General features: G+C 38.9%; 1 pseudogene; it reads right to left on the bottom strand.

The window, feature by feature from the left end:
* Positions 1-13,948, bottom strand: part of LOC117032488 (synaptosomal-associated protein 23-like) — a 58,691-nt pseudogene extending 44,743 nt beyond the window's left edge.
* Positions 13,949-14,437: the final 489 nt, after the last annotated feature.

The raw sequence follows: 14,437 nt of genomic DNA, 5'->3' as shown, positions 1-14,437 counted from the left end.
CAAAATCTCTCTCTTTAACTTAAAAGTAATGTTTCAACGCTAAGTGAGGAATTGGCGAATTTTCCAAAGAAACCATAGAAAAAAAGATCCTGAAAGTGGATATTAAGAATATTTTCATCATTATGGGCTGTGTTGCTAGAAGTGATATGTATCACCTATAACAACTTTCATATCTGCACATTTTAAAACATGGGAACAGAATTACTTAACCCAGATAAAAATCCTCCAAAGGAAGTATTTCAGTAGATATTGAATCCATTTTGATGAGTTTTAAAAGACTGTCATAAGACAAGATGGATATTGTAAACTGAATTTCAAAAAATCTTAGGCATAACTGATGTGTGAAATTAAAAAGTGAGCATCACATAAAACAATAACAGCTAATGACATACTTCTTCATTGGAATCTATATGTCGATGTGAGGTATCTTTTTAACCTATAATATTATGCCACTAAAACCAAGTATTGAAATAAACTATACTTGGAACTAGAACTCTGATTCTTGATATCACACTGCTTCAAAATAATAAAAATATTAACCACAAAAAGTTATTATTATTATTGTTATTGTCAAGATAATTATTTCTAATATTTAAAAATTATTTTAAATATTATTTATTTCATCCTATTCTTTTTCCCCTCTACACTTGCATGTGTTTTATAATATATATATCACATATATATTTTTATTTTTTATACAATAGTACTACATTCATATGAAATAAATATATAACTTGGGGATAGTTGGCTAATTTGTTTTATCTGATGGAGTGCTTCCAGGATTCAGGTTGGTGGGTGGAAGCTTAAAGTAGCCTCACGTTCTACCTTAAACAGTTCTTCAGGACCTCCGTCCCTCTGTTTATAAAAATGAAATCAAGTTACAGTGAATTTAAAGAACAGCCTTAGAGTAACAAGGAAGAATAGGGATATCATGAAAGTTCAGCACATAGAGTATATTTGTTGCCATGTAGTCGGAATATGGGCATTGGTGAGCACTAACTGAAATGGGATGAGGAAATTGCACCTGATGGTAAAATAAAGAACTGTTAACAGCTAAATCCTCACCACTATACTAATATAAGCCATGCATAGTTTCAAACTTTACTCATGTACACGGAAAAGAACCAGAAAAAGCATTTATTGTACAAGGTTATTATTATTGTTGAGAATGTGTCATAATTAGATCAACTCAGCAAATGCACTGGATGACAAGTCTCTTATGCAATCTTCTGGTAATGGAATTTTCCCCGAACGTTTGACAAAGCAGGTAAGCAAACAAACATAAGCAATAAATAAATATAAAGAAGAGCTTTCTCAAAAGAGAAAAATTTAGAAGTATCTTGTTAAATCAATTAGCATGCCAGTTAAGAATTATTCCTAATTATCAAAATAGAAGATTCTCTAGCACAGTGGCTCTTTAACTTTTTTGATGAAGACTCACAGCAAGAAATCCATTTTATAGCCTCTCCCAATACACATATGAATATACAATTGGAAAGAATTTCACAAAACAGTTTTTGCCCTTATTTTGTAGAACATAATACAATATATCTATTTTATTTCACTTTATTCTGTTTTTTAAAATTCTAGTCATACTTTCTGAATTTATTCCCCTTTCCACTAATGAGTCTACACCTGCTCTTAGAAACACCCTGCACTAGCACCAGCAGCCCAGCTCTACATCCCTTGACCACAGTATTATTCTAAACGTCGGAAATAATGCAATTACATTTATTTTTTAATATTACAATATTAAATACTTTTTAAGTTTCAGACAATTTATCCCTTCAGATTAACAGTGAGTTTGCAAAATTACACTGTTCCTAAAAGGCCTTGATGGAAAACTCAGTCAGGGGTTTGGAGGACAGAGGGTGTGTACACAGGTGAGTTGGGGCGCTGCCCACAGAGGCTAGGAAGGTAACACAAATGGGCGAAGCCTCCTGATTCTGAGTGAGACACCCAACGGCATGACCATGATGATAAAAGGTAAATGAAAACAGACATAAACAGTACTTGCCAGGCACCAGACACTGTTGTAAGCACTTGCTATGTATCACCATTTATTTCCCTAACAACTCAGTGAGGTAAGGAGAATTGTCAACCCCATTTCATAAATGAAGAAAATGAAGGATTGTTTGGCCTATTAACTCATCCACAGTCACCAGTTTGTATGAAGCCTAACTGGGATTACAACTGGGGCCCTCAGCTCTGGACCATTATACTGTATACCTTCAGATCTTATTTGAAATTCTTCATTTTTAAATGTTAACAAATATATATTTTTTAACTTACATGCAGGTCAAACAAAACTTGTCCACAGGTGAAATGCGGCCCCTGAGCTGGCACTTTGTAAGCTCTGTCATAGGGAAACAGAAGAAAGGAGAGCCCAACATGAAAGGGCACTGACTCGGGAGTCAGAGGATGGTAATTCCTCCCTCTGCCTTTGCTGTGGACTTTGGACAAATTATATGACTTCACTGGGCTTTAACATCTTTACCTTTAAAATTAGAAATTGAAGCAGATGATCTCTAAGGACCTGCCACTTCCAATATAGTACCTCTCTAAGGTGCTCAGGAGAAATGGAGACCCAAATTAAGAGAGAACAGTGGAAATTAAGAGAAGACGTCTAACCCAGAAAGTGGAAAGGAGTGGAACAGGTGATAAGAAACAGAATGGGGGACAAAGGAGTGAAGAAATAAAAGACCACGATGAGGAAAGGTTCACGGATGTTGAGACTGGATCAGTGAGCTCTCCTAGAATTACAGAAAGTAAAATGTTGCAAATAAGATTATAGTTGAAGAATATTTACATGACATTTTGTCTTTAAAATAAGGATTGGGAAGAAACAACAAAACCAAACAGACATTAAAGATATGGCCTGAGTATGGAACAGAAACTGTCAAACATAACCTTTGCCAGTTAATTGAGAAATTGGCACAGGGTAGGATTTGAGGACGGAGACTGAAAGGAGTGAAACAAAAATCTAGAGAAAGATTCTGAGCATTCTCTTACTGGCTCAGACTCGGGATCTGAAGATAGTTCACATGGCCAAAATACGTCCTGTCACTGGGCCATCTGTTCTTAGTCACTAGACTTTTCCTCAGAATTTCTTTTGGCAGATGGAGATGACACTATGTGCTGAAAATTAGCCACGGAATGCTCAGAACTGAATTCATCCTGAAAATTAATTGCTTTTGGAAAGCCATCTATCTGGAAAGGTTTTGAAGAGAGCCTCCTAGAAAGTGGGAGTCAAGCAGATGGTCCCTGGACAGCCCTCATTACCTAGGGAAGTCTATCCCACCTCCTTCTTGAAATGGAGCAACCTCAAAACATATCTTTAAAAACCCTCACAGGATTTGAACTTCCTGCAAGAATTAGTGCCCTTGATTTATTTGTACATAAATTAGGCCAGTTTTCTTTCATTGTGGGGCTTGTTTAAAACAATCACAGGGGTGCTAAATTAAAATGCAGATTCATAGGCCCCACCCTCAGGGGATGGGAGTTTTCATTTCTACCACGTTCCCAGGCACAATGTAGGCAGAGGTTTCTGGCTGAGTCCTCGGCCAAACTGCATTCTGAGGGCTTAACGTGAGGTCCACAGGCACATGGATAAAGGCCAGAGGCTTCAAATGATATCACGTACAACTTCACCACTTACAGCACTGATCTACCTCACATATGAGATGTGAAAACCCCATCCTGAGAGGATATCCTTTTTCACCAAAGAACTCTGAAGAGCACCCTTTTCTCTGAGTTGTTAGACATTATTCCAATGTTGTGTGCCAGCCTTCACATGTTCCTTTGCGTCATCATCACTGAGTAACTGCTATGTTCCAGGAACATGTCTTTTCACGGGAGACACAAAAGTCCACCCTCATGGAATTTACATACCATTTGGACAGACAAATAAATAAATTCCATAGAATGTTAAGAGGTGATGAGTTTCATGGGAGAAAAGAAAAAAACACTGTAAGAGAGTGACAAGAGTGCTGAGAGCATTGCAATTTTAAATTGGGTGGTCCAATCGACCTCGTTGTGAAGATAATATTTGAGCAAGGACTTTAAGAAGGTGAGGGATTCATCTGGAATAGAATTCCAGGCAGAGAGAAGAGCCAGTGCAAAGGCCCTAACGAAGAAATGTATTTGGTTTGAGGGAGGAATCAGCTAGGAAGCCAGAATGGCTGGAGCCGAGTGTAAGGCCAGTGCTGCAATGAAGTGGGGCAACCCAAGGTCATAGGGAATCTTTAGGCCATTGTGAAGACGTTGATTTTACTCTGGATGAAATGGAAATTATTAGAGGGTCTTGAGTAAAGTGATACGGCTGACTTGATTTTTTATTAGATTAACTTATTGGATTGCTCGATTAGATACAAAACTGGTTAATGTCTAACAGGACAATAAACCATAACTTTTGTGTTCCACTGGACAGACATTATGTACATTTCTACTGAAAAATGTCTGCAACAGAGAAGTTGGGGTTATTTTTTCTGGAGTGCATGTTTTTATTTTAAAAATCAAATGAGCAGATGCAGTTTGAGTTTCAAAAAACTCTAGCCGACAGATGTGGTAGGACATTTTTATCCCCATTTTATAGTTGACAAACTAAAGTATAGAAAAGCAAAGTGATGTGCTCAAGATTTAAATATATATATAATAAATGTATATATATTATACACACATATTTATCTAATAAATATAGATATATTTGTCTAGTAGATGACAGAGTTAAGTCTTTTTAAAAATTTTTTTGTTATTATTAACCATACAGTTCACTGAGAAACTTGGAAATGAATCTTTAAAGGAACCAAATATTTACATTCTTATACTGTGGTCTTCTGAGGGTGTTATTCACGAATATCTCACACATGGTTGGAAAAAACTCACTTCAGTGATTTAGACAAAGAAGAGTCCATTGTGTGTTATTAATCCCAAGGAGATTGACCAGGTGTTCATAGTAAATGCAGACTCAAGAGGCCAAACTATCATTTGTCCAGTGTTGCAGGTGCAGTAGTCATATATTTATGTGTTTTGATGCAGGAACCATGTTTTGTTAATTTCTCTATTCCTAGCACCTGGAAGCACAGAATAGACATTCAATGGGCATAACAATTCTCGTTCTCCAATGGGATTCTCTTATGTCACCTACTTTGGAATTAGCAATCTAAGCCTTTCTGTCTCGAGGGCCCGGTGGTATTTCTGTGTCCAGGCTCACTTGAAGTTGGCATCAGCCTTCATGGATAGCTTGTATGTACAAGGGAGGTGGTAAATAACAATGGTGGAGGCTCGGGCTGCAGGCCAGAGCTGGATTCAAGTTACAGCTCTGTCACTCACAAACTTGTAACTTTGGCAATGTGCTAACCCCTCTAAGTCCAGTTTCCTCATCTGTAAAGTGGGGAGGATAGATACTATTACATACCTCATAGAGTCACTGGTAATATGAATTTATTTATATATATATATATTAAATGGCAAAGTCTTGACCTCAGAGCTTCCTACTGGTTCACTGTTTTTCTAGCTTATCTTTGTTTGTCTGTACCCTCCTTGCCGAGTTTTGTTGTGTTGCTTTTAGGAAAAGATCCAATTAAGCATAGTCACAGTGAACTGATTAGTATTTTCTCAAATGCTAGCCACTGCTTTCCTTTCAGCATGGCCTCTTATGCAGATTTAATGAGTATGTTCCTTGAGCTGTCATTTAGAAAACTGACTAAAATATTAAATAATGCAGATACAAGACTACTTCTGGTCAGTGTTCCTTCAGTCTAAATGGTCACTCTTTAGATGTTGGGTTGTGTAATGTAGGTAGTTCTCTATCAAGGTACTGGATTAAAACCAGAAACTTATTTCTTATGGGCTATCGCTGACCTGCTTTTTAAAAGACTCCCTCTGTACTGAGAAATGACTATAGGCAATCAAGAGCTGAAACAGAGAGATCAATTAGAGGATGTTGCAATAATTCAGGTAAGGGATGATGAGAGGTGGACTGGTGGTAGCTCTGAAGGTGCAGTAAGATTGTTGGGCTCTAGATACATTTTAAGGGTAGAGCCACAGGGATTTATTGATAGATTGGATTTTGGGTATAGAAGAAAGAAAATTGTCTGGAAAAGGTCCAATGTTTCTGACCTGAACAAATGAGCAGATGGCACTTCCATTAACTGAAACATCAATGACTGTAGTAAAGCAAATTTTTGTTGTGGTCTATTTGCACAGGTGTGGAAGAAGATGAAGGTTTTGGCTTAGGATATATTAAGTTTGAGATGTCTATTAGACATCCAACTAGATATATCAAGTAGAAAGATAGATACATAAGGCTGGAATTCAAGGAGATCCAGGCTCGAGTTGCAACTTGGCAATACATAGATTGAAATCAAATCCATGGAACTGAATAAGATCATCAATGAGTAAGTATGCAGAGCTCTAGAGCATTCCAATATTGCTAAATAAGTCCAGGAAGATGCTTAAGTAAACAGTGAGGAAGGAAACAAATCAAGACAGTGAGTGTATTGCATGTTAATAAATAAAAGAAAAAGAAGTAGAAGGGAGTGATAAACTGTATCAAATACCAATGACAGGTTATTAAAATTGTCATTGGATTTAGCCATGTAAAGGCCATTGGTAACTTCAACAATAGTAGTTTTTGTAGAGTGGGTGGAAGCTGGATTAAATTGGACTCTAAAAATTGGGAGGAGAGAAACTGAAAATATGAAAGTATAAAAAATGCATTTGAGAAATTTGGGCGAAATGTACAGTAGGCAGAAAAGAAGTGAGGTCAAGAGAGAATTTTTTAAAGTGAAAGACATAATAATATGTTTATTAATGGGAATGATAAAGGGGAGAGGGGAAATTGATGATGTAGAAAAGAGGAAATGTATACAAGAGAGGAAATTTACTGGGTAAGTTCCTTGAGTAGCAAAGTTGCGACATGGTGCGTGGAGGGCTTGGTCTTAGATAATAAAATGGATATGCAAGCTATAATAACAAATGGAAAGAGAATATAAGGGTACAGATGCTGGTAGCTGAATGAATAAAATGGTGGGACTTTGTGGAAATTCTATTCTGCTGGCTTCAATTTTATTATTAATGTAAGAAACAAAGTCTTCAGCTAAAAATGAGATGGGGAGAGAGTATTCATATGTTCAAGACTAATCCTGATCCTTCAAGAAGCAGACATCAAGATGGAAGTATCTATAGACACAGACAATAGTTTAGTGGTTATCAGAGGGGAAGAAGGGAAGGTGGTGGTAGATGAGGGTAAAAGGGATCAAATATATGGTGATGGAAGGAGAACTGACTGTAGGTGGTGAACACACAATGTGATATATTGCTGATGTATTACAGAATTGTACACTTGAAACCTATGTAATTTTACTAACAATTTCACCACAATAAACTTTAATTTAAAAAAAAATAGATGGAAGTAAATGTGCAAGAGATTTACTGGGAAAACACCTATGAATAATAATGGGAGAGAAAGCTAGAAACAGTGGGGGAGCCTTTAAACTATAATGCAGCTATTCAACCTATGAAAAAAGAGAGAAGGATTGGCTAGGAAGAGTCTCAGAGTGCAGTACAGTTCTGAGAAAGTCTCAGCCAGGCCAGTGAAGTATCCCCAAGTAAAGATTTCCAAAAGACAAGCCCTGCATCAGGCAGGAGTGTCCCAGCTCCACTCCTACCACTGTACTCAGCCACTGGCTAGGAGCCGTCCATGGGGAAGCATGACCTTGGTATGATTACCGCAGTGGAGCCAAATGTGCTGCAGCTAAAGGCTGTCTGAAACCTATGCTCACAGGTACTCTTGACAAGAGATCTGAGTGGCACACATCTATGTCTGCCACACGGTTTAAGGAGAGCAGAAGATGTAAAATAATCATCTGGAATAGATGCCAATGAATGGCCAAGAAAACCATTGGTTTCTTAGCATTAAGGGCTTCTTGATAGTCATGTTTCTGTCTCGAGTGACTATATTTTTGCCCAGGTATGTGTACTTGCTCAAATTCAGGTACAGAGAAGACAGAAAATTGGTTTTAAGATTAGGGTTGAAATTTTGACAAGTGAATACAATGAAGCAAGAAAAGGGCTCAAAGTATTTGAGACTGTTTGCATGGCAGTAGTAATTAACATGAATGGTGTGGGGACAGAATCCCAGAGAGCAGTTTCCAGGCTCTCGGCCTCACATGGAAAGGTGCTGGCTTGGTTATTAGATGGCCATTAGCTATAACCAGATGGCCATCCTCTGTAACTAGATGGCCATTAGCCACTAATATAACTAAGTGGCTAAGCTAGGGGGTTGCTTGGTTGGCAGAGAAGCAGACTGCGGATTGCGGATAACTGCACAGAGAAGCAAGTGCAGTTAGCAAGCGGATTGTGGATTGTGGATGGTGTTGGTCCTGCTTCCTGTGTCTCGCCTGGCCACGGTGGGATGGGGGTGCAGGGTGACCCCTCGTTGGGGTACTGGCGGATGTTTGCTTTTGTGTCTCAACCCACCACCATCGAGAACATAGTGGTATGACCCCCCCATCCATGGCTCTGTTGATGTTCCTTTTTGGCCTCACCATATCCTGCGTTCTTGTGTGGGGAGCGGGAGCTGAGTCCCTGCATTACAGATGGTAATCTACTTAAAGAGAGAAATAAAGGAATGGGGTGTAATAAGCAAAGAAAAGGCAAAAGAATCAATAAACTAAAACCCATGCTGGGATGAAAGGATAGATGAAGTCTGAGTACTAGAGAGAGTGAGGTGGAAATACAGGGCACTAGAGGGAGATTATGGCTGCAGTCATTAGAAATAAATAAGGCCAAGGATATTAACAAGGAAAAGATAGATTAGAAGATGGAGAGGCGTTCTGGAAGTGGAAAAGGCAGAACGGTGGAGGGATCCTTTACGTGTGTGCTGATACCACCAATAAATAAGACAGAAATAGTACGGAAGAGAGTAATAAAGAGCCAGTACTTAAAACTCATCCAGAAATGAATGACCCAAGGAGCAGATGAAAGAGAGTACACAATACAGTCTAATGAAGTGAGATTCAAAATTTAAAGGGTTTAGGGAAAATGGAAGAAGAATGGTCGGAAAATGGCAATAAGAAAAAAGGGGCTACCTAACTCACATCTAGACTCAACAGGAGAAAGAAAAACTCTCCCAAATGGAAAGAAAAAATCTCCCAAAAGGATCCAGGGGGAGCAGGATCCTCAGACAAGATCTTTGTTTTCAGCAGAGTAACAAGGTGAACAAAACTATATCATTCAGGGTCCAGTCAGGAACACAGCTCCCATTAGGTAGCTGTTTTATTTGAAGAACTGGTTATAAAAGTATTGGAAGAACTTGAAAAGGTCAACAAGGTACAGTGAAGAAATTCAGACATTAGCAAGACTAGGTTCCTATCACTGATTTAGCTAAAGAGCCCAGAGGCAGAGAGTACCAGAGTCCAGGAACTGGTCTCCTGGCAGAAACTAGAACAAGAGGGAACTGAAACCGTGGAGGAAAATTATACAGAAGGAACCAGAGCCAAAGAGAAGCTGTAGCCACTGCTGGACCCTGAAAAGGAAAGGATGAGGAGGAATACCCTGTCTTCTGCTTTCCTGTCACCTTTAATGTCCCACCAATACTTTCTATTGGCTGAACCTCAATAGCAGCCAGTTGACAAGGGAGCTTTTGAGGAGCTCTGCCACCTGTAATACAGATCATAGGAGGGAGGAGTGTGATATGGACCTGAAAACAAATAGGTACACGAATGCAAACAGCTGCTGCCATAAAGATTTGGCTATGTCCCATGTGTTCAAAAGGGTCTAAAGGAAGGATTTCAGGAGTTGAGGAGGGATTGGTTATGGCACAAAATTGGGGATTTGAAAAGTTGTATGAGAATCTAAGTGTGGGAGATGAAGGATAACCTCGGAATGTGGGGTTTCTTATAGCAACTGACACAAACAGGAATTAAGAGAATAATGAGATTTGTCCTGGGGGGCTTCAGACACATAGTCTTAGTGAGGAGGCACTATATTTTGGCATTAATGTTTAAAGAGCATATATATAAGACAAAACCGGCTATGGAAAGTGATAGAGATGGATAATGCAAAAGAAAGGGAGGTAAAAAAGAAGGGAAAGAGGAAGGGAAGGAAAGAAAAGGATAAATATTTGTAACTATGTATGGTGATGGATTTTAACTAGATTTATTGTGGTGATCATTTTGCAATATATACAAATATTGCATGATTCTGTGGTACTCCTGGAACTAATATAATGTTATATGGCAATTATATCTGAGTAAAAAAATAAATAAATAGAAAGAGAGAGAGAGAGAGAGAGAGAGAGAGAGAGAGAGAGAGAGAGAGAGAGAGAGAAAGAAAGAAAGAAAGAAAGAAAGAAAGCAAGAAAGAAAGAAAGAAAGAAAGAAAGAAAGAAAGAAAGAAAGAAAGCTAATAAAGAATGGCAGATATGCCATCTTCTTAGTCCAAAAATTCTGATTTATAAGAAATACAGCTATTTTTTTTCTAGAATCCAATCTCTTTCTTGGGTCCCCACTCCACTGGGACAGTAAAAATGTAATCTAATTTTCTCTGAGTTTTGCTTTCATCTCAATTCTAGAATCATTTTTAATTAAATTTATTGAGGTGACAATGGCTAGTAAAATTACATAGGTTTCAAGTGTACAATTCTAATACATTATCTATTTATCACATCTATTTATCACATTGTGTGCTCACCACACAGAGTCAGTGCTCCTTCCATCACCATATATATATACGGTGATGGAATTCTAGAATCTTAGTGCTAAGGTATGTATCTATGTGTACATGGTTGATGTTTACATGTGAGACTGGAGTGTGAGTGTGTGTGTGTGTGTGTGTGTGTGTGTGTGTCTATGTGTGTCTGTAGTGGGGGTGGGGAACTGAAGGAGCACTTGCGTTAGAGCCTCAAAGTCCTCTTTACCCTAGCATCTGCTGAGCCATCCATTACCACATCTCGTCTTTGTTGGCTGGTCCATCTGGGTGCCTCCAGAAATTTCTTTAGTTTCTACCTGCACAGTCCCCTCAGAAACTCTTTCTGTGCCATTCTTGGATGTTAAGGTATCATCTACTACCTCCCTTACCACAATATTGCGTGAGAAAATTTATGAGGCTTCCAAAATCCTATCTGGCTCGAATAATGCCACAGAGCCATTTTCTCTAATGTCTCACTACCTACCCAGAGTTATTAAAAAAAAAAAAAAAAAAAGGAGGTCTCAGATCTCATAAGCTATCTGAAGTTATTGCCAAAAACTCAGGGTTGGCCTAGTGCAGGACACAGAACATTTTTTATGAACCTCCCAATCTTTCCTGCCTTTTCTCTTCCACTTCTATTCTGACAGCACAAGGAATCCTTAGTGATTAGGAGAGCAAACAGTGAGAAAATTAAGTCCTTACTTTTCATGCCACCTCTGTCTAGATCTCTCTCTTTTCCTAATTCTTAAGAAAAAAAATAAATCTCAAAGCCTTTTCCCTTTCCTGAATCAGTAAATGTGAGCTAGTTATTTTTATGTGGTCAAGAAAGAGACAAAGAAGGGAAAGAAAGTACTCAAGGTAAAAAATAACACTGGTTAATATTTGAAAAATATCATACCCCACAGAATCAAGCTCTGAGAGAAGGTGTCAGGGTAAGGTGAGAATTATAGAGATGTGAGAAAGGTTGGGAGTAAAGGAACATTGTGAGATGGAGATTACAATTCAACTCAATGGACATGTTTTCTTAGATGTTTCCCTTTTAACGGGATAGAACTTCTCAATCAGGAAAAAGATGAGGTGCTTTCTGGGAGTAAAATGAGATAGAGTTGGAGAAAACTTACCAAAAAAACAATCAACTGTGAACAATTTCTCATAATAAATGGGCAAGGCTGGCATCAAAATAATCTTTCACAGATGAGGAAACTAAGGCAAAGAAAGGTTCAGAATTTGTCCAAAGTCACACAGACCAGTGAGGGTGCTAAGAAGGCTTGAATTTATTCCCCAAAATGCAGGGCTTGCTTCTTTTCTCATAATTGAGCTTAAAAGTAAAACATGTTTTCAAGTGTGTAAATCTCTCCAATCAGTGATAAAATGTTCTTGTGTCATTTACAATAGTTATCTGACTTGAGCAAATGAAACCAGGACGTGACTCAGCATGGGAAAGTGGGAAGTGATTTTGTGGGAACCTGTTTCCTATGGTAACCATAGAAGACTCCAATCTTGATGGGGCTTCAATTTTCTAACTGGCAAAGCTTCAAAGCTTCCTTAGAAACATCTATGTCTCCTCACATGACTGCTAAGTACAATACCCTTGCCCCAACCCCTCCAGCGGGCTGGCATGAGTTCATACTTCTGCTGGGATTTGTGTCCCAGAGGTCAACCTGGGTGGGTGGAGGTGGGGTTTGTTACAAAACAGCCTGCAACCAGAAGAGCCAGGGCTATGTGTTCGCTCAGTCTTTGGAGAACACTGAAAATCAGGCACAGAAAGCAGAGTTCAGCTCTGGAGTTTAGAGTAGATTGGGAACTGGGTACAAGGTCTCAAAGTCAGAAGCTTGCAGAAGCAACATAAAACTGAAAATAATACTTGTGGAGGAGGGACTTGGACTTCCATTCATGACCAACAGTCAGCAATTGGTATTACCAAAGAAATGATTATACTTTTAAAGACCATCACCATTGTAAAGATTTCTTTAATTTCTTTTCATTTTTTAATAAAAATGGGTCATCCTAGGCCTATGGTTTTATAATCTGGCTTTTCCCTTTATATATCATGAATATGCCCCTTTATTTCTCAATCGACAGCAGTTTGGTTTTTTGCTACCACTGTTCCATTGCCTGGCCTGACCAAGGAAACCAGAGATATAATAATTGCTAGATCTAATGGCTACTTCCAATCCTGGCTCACTTGCCTTGTCTTCTTTGGCCCCTCCTCCTTTAGTAATCAAACATCCCTCCCTTGATTCCCTCAACATCCCTCTATCCTGGTTTTTCATCCTCCTCTGACTGCCCTCTCTGATCCTTTTCACAATTATTTTCCTCTGATAACCCTTGTATATGGAAGATAGTCCCATAAAAACACTGTGTCTCCTCTCATTTTAAACACTTCTTGGACACGCTCTTTTATCCACCCCCTGTGCATTTTGGTACACAAATCCAAATCTTCAGGCTTGTCCTCTGTCATGAATTTCAGACCCTTTGTTATCTAATTCAACCTAGATTTCCTACTGACTCATTCAACTCAACACGCCCAAAGCAGAACTTATTTCTTCTTCCTTCTCAAATATGATAGGGTGTTTCCCTTCAAGCTTGGAGACAGAAATCCCACAGTGCCATCTTGCCTTGTCACCCTGGTAACATTAACAAACACAGAGCTAACATTCATTGAACTCAAATACTGTGCTAAGAGCTTTACAGACATTACCTCATTCAACCCTCACAACAAACCTATAAGGTACGTACTATCATCACCCTCACTTTACAACAAGGAAATGGGAGTCTAGGAAGGTAAAGACACTTGCTCAAAGGCACCCAGCAAGTAAGTGGCAGAGCTAACAGTAAGACTTAGTAGTTTGTCTCCATAGCTCAGAGCCTGTTCTCTTAGCTCCACACCCTGATGAAAAGACTCAATACAGCTGGGCTTTTGCAAAAGGAATTTTTACTGAGAAACCATGTGGAAAGAAAACACAATTCAAAATGTAAAAATGGATTAGGATACAAGGAACATACTGTTTGTTCTAATGTAACAGTGTCCACCTCCATCAACGTGGCCAGCTCAGCTTGGCACCCAGCCCTGGTTCTTTCTTCTCACCACAATCCTCTATTTTGGGTGCTAAACCAAATCAGACTCTTTGAGGAAGACTTGGCTTCCAGATCCAGTGGACTCCTCAACTTCTTCCAAATGCTGCTTTTTAGAATCAGCCTCTAATGTTTTGGGCTCCTCTAATGTTTTGATTTGATCCTCAGAACCCCGCCTCATTCCTAGCAATAAGGAAGGCACTGCCCTACCTCAACCCTGAGCTTCAGAGTGCTCTGAAATTATCTCCTCCTCCTCTCTTTAAATGACTCAAACTGTGGGGCCTTGTATAGTTGATTTTTGAACTGAAGGACAGGGTTTTCCACTTATTCCTATTAAATTTTATCTTGGTAGATTCAGCTTACAATTCCAGCAAATCTCTTGACATCCTGACTTTGTGGTCCAACAACTTCAATATTCCTGCAAGTTTAAATCTATCTATTTATTGATTCAAAAATATGTAACTTACTGAGTACTCACTGGTTACTAGGCACTGTTCTCAGCACTGGGGATTGAATAGCGAACAAGAGAAACAAAACCTCTGCTTATGTGGTATTCACATTCAAGAGTGGTAAGGGGAATGAGTAAAGGGAGAAGGGCTAGAAAAAGGGGGCATTGTAGGGAGTGAGGACAGAGAACACCTCTCTTTTCATCCTCCAACATTGGGATGAG

The sequence above is a fragment of the Rhinolophus ferrumequinum genome, chromosome 2 (assembly GCF_004115265.2).
Source record: "Rhinolophus ferrumequinum isolate MPI-CBG mRhiFer1 chromosome 2, mRhiFer1_v1.p, whole genome shotgun sequence".
NCBI classification, from domain to species: Eukaryota; Metazoa; Chordata; class Mammalia; order Chiroptera; family Rhinolophidae; genus Rhinolophus; species Rhinolophus ferrumequinum.
This window is presented reverse-complemented; position numbering and strand designations above follow the sequence as displayed.